Below are 3,392 nucleotides of genomic sequence, written 5' to 3' on the forward strand. Positions count from 1 at the left end.
TGGCCCCATGCTGGCAGCTGGAGACTGGGAATCTGATGTCTTTGCTCAGGAGGGCTGTGTTCCACTGGTTCTGAGTGCACGCATGGGGGGAACTTATGGAAATGCTGCTGTCCCTCTTGGGAGGGTTGGTGCACAGCAGGTGAACACACCCCACGCTCTGAGCCCTCATGGGAGGTGGGGAGCCGAGAAGACACCCCAATGCCTAGCTCTCATTCTGCATGGAGAGAGTGTTGCCAAGCTTCTAAGCTGTTGTGAGAAATTCCTTTCCCAGGCCTTCAGCTCCTGGGCTGCAGGGCTGCAGATCCAGATGGAACACAAGAAGGAAGGAGCGAAGGCCAGTCAGCATTGTAACGCCCACTAGCACCGCTGTGGGCTGGGAACAAACACATCACGGCATGTCGGTTCTGCTCTCTAGGAGCTCACAGACCTGGTGACCCACTGATAGCCTGGGCTCTGTAGCCTCAGTCTGGCAGATCTGGATGGAGATCAAGGTGTAAAACCCAGGTATACGGCACCACCAGTCACTAGAGTAGAGGAACAAGGCGGAAGTGGTTAGACAGTGTACCATGTGCCATGATGGGAAAAGTCCAGGGCATTAGGAGAGAGGTCGTATCTGGATCAATGAAACAATAAACAAGGACCTGTGTTAAATGCCATCCCATGTAAGCAGGGTCACACTGTCAGAGTTTTTTGGTTTTTGTTTTTTTTGAGACAGGGTTTCTCTGTGTAGTTTTGGTGCCTGTCCTAGATCTTGTTCTGTAGACCAGGCTGGCCTCGAACTCAGAGATCCGCCTGGCTCTGCCTCCCGAGTGCTGGGATTAAAGGCTTGTGCACCACTGCTCAGCCTGTCAGAGTTTTATGATGCTCTCGTGCGATTCTTCTTGGGCTCCTTGTTGACTACAACAATGCCCCCATCAGGGTGGGCTTTGAGGCACAATGGATAGCACATTGGACAACGTTCCCATCAGACTGCAGAAGAAATGAACATCCCCACGCAGGCGAGTAGCAACCAGCTCTGCAGCCAGCCACTGATGACCACCATCTCTCCCAGCCAGCCACTGATGACCACCATCTCTACAGCCAGCCACTGATGACCACCATCTCTCCCAGCCCTTGAGGCTATGCATGAATTGGAGCTCCTTGGGTTGCAGGACTTCCGAAATGCTGCAGAGAGAGGAAGGCTGGGACCCGCCCAGGACACAAAATGCCAAGCGGGCTCCTCACATTGTGGCCTCTAACCAAACTCTTTCTTCTTAGCCTGTAGTGGGGCTAACATGTTCGCCTTCTCGGTTATCCTCTCCCCAAATCCAAAACTGGCAGTCCTAGTTGTTTGGAGTCCTACTGTTTGAGAATGTCTCTATGGGCAAGAAAACAACTTAATTGACTGTTTTCTGAGCAGTGTTTATAGACCCTTCCCTAGTTTCATAGAGCAAAACTAAAGGTGTTCTTGACGAGGATGCTAGAGCTTGCTTTATCTGATCCATGCTCCCTGTTCCCTCTTTCAACCTTTACAGACCCCTCCCTGACAGAGAGAGGCCACTGCTGAGACCAGTTTTGCTCACCACACCTAGCATCCCCTGGCTTTACTTCCAGGCTGTGCAGCCCTTACCTCCAGGCCTTCGTTCGACGCCTGAGACTAGGACACTGCATCCACTAACGCACCACCAAGTCCTGGAATGGATATCCTACATGTGAACGAAGGTGAGATGGAAGCCATGCAGATTTTAGTCTGTCCTTCTCAAGGACTGGACTGAGAAACGCTTCAGTAACCTGTCAGAGGACAGTCCCATCTTAAGCAAACAGGGGTTTCTGTTACCAAGCCATAGCCAGCTCCCTAACACACCCTGGAAGTGGCTCCGCCTCCTTCCTAGTTGGGTCTGCTGCTCCTTCTGAGTGGCTGGACCATCCTTCCTGACAAAGGGAACAGTAGCTTGTCTTGACAGTCTTCTTTCCAAGGAACCCAAACTGGTTCACCTGGAGTTCCTTCTGGGGTTCCTCCCCCCTTCCACAGGATCTTGTTAGTGCCACATTCAGCATGCCCTGGTCTCCTTTGAGATGAGCATGTGACTCAGCTTGCTCGGTCCCCTGGTCCTCTGGTTACAGAATGTGGTCCAGGAACACCATGCAAACAGTCTTAGAGTTGCTGGGAATTGACCTATGGACACTGGGGGCCTTGTGTACCTCCTTCCCCTGTCTGGACAGGTTCATCCACATCTAATCAGAAGCTGGCTTGACCCCTGCTTCCTAATCCATCATCTCAATCCAGAGGGACCTTAGCCTTTCCTTAATGTGATGGTGAATATTGATGGTAAAGCTGACAGGATGCAGAACAGTGGCTCTCAACCTTCTGAATGCTGCAGCCCCTTAACTCAGCTCCCCATGTTGTGGTGGAAACACAAAATTATTTTCCCTTCACTTTGGAAGGGGACTCCTCCATGGTAGCACCTGCCTCATAACCCTGCCCACTGAACAGCACGGCCAACCTATTGCTTTCCTGGTTGCTGAGATAGAAGCAATTTAGGGAGGAAGAATGTATTGCAGCTCATGGTCTAAGGGGATGCAGTCCATTATGGTGGGGAAGGCATGGTGGTGGACTCAGCTCCAGTCTGTGACTGGGGAGCATGAGCAGCCAGCTTCTTTATATTTCCATGAATCAAGGCGTAGAAAGCTAAGCTGGACATACATTTAATGCTCCATGGAGCTCAGTTCCAACCATAAAATTGTTTTCCTTGCTGCTTCGTAACTGTACTTTTGCTACTGTTATGAGTCGTGATGTAAATATCTGTGTTTTCCGATGGTTTTAGCCAACTCCTGTGAAAGGGTCGTTCCACCCTCAAAGGGGTCTCGACCCACAGGTTGAGAATCACTGATCTAAACGCTGGGTGGTGGCACACACCTTTAATCCCATCACTTGGGAGGCAGAGCCAAGTGGATCTCTGTGAGTTCAAGGCCAGTCTGGTCTACAGATCAAGTTCCAGGACAGGCTCCAAAGCTACACAGAGAAACCCTGTCTTAGAAAACCAAAACCAAAACCAAACAAACACCAAAATACACCCCTCCACCCTCCCTACCCCTCACCCCACAATCTGGAATCCCCCAGGAGGCAAACTTTGGGCATGTCTGAGAGGGAGTTTCTAGACTGGTTAGTTAAGGTGAGATGACTTACCCTGGATGTGGGCAGTACCACTTCGGGGACCCTGGACTGGATGAAAAGGGGAAACTGAGCTGGGTAGCCACATTTATCACTCTGCTTCCTGACAGCTGCCTTCCCCCGCGTGGTGAACTCTGCCCTCAATCTGCGAGGCAAAATAAACCCTCCTTCCTCAAGTCACATTTGCCAGGGATTTTGCAGGGATTTCGTCCCAGCAATGAGAGAAGTAACTAACACACTT

This window comes from Peromyscus leucopus, chromosome 13, assembly GCF_004664715.2.
Source record: "Peromyscus leucopus breed LL Stock chromosome 13, UCI_PerLeu_2.1, whole genome shotgun sequence".
NCBI lineage: Eukaryota > Metazoa > Chordata > Mammalia > Rodentia > Cricetidae > Peromyscus > Peromyscus leucopus.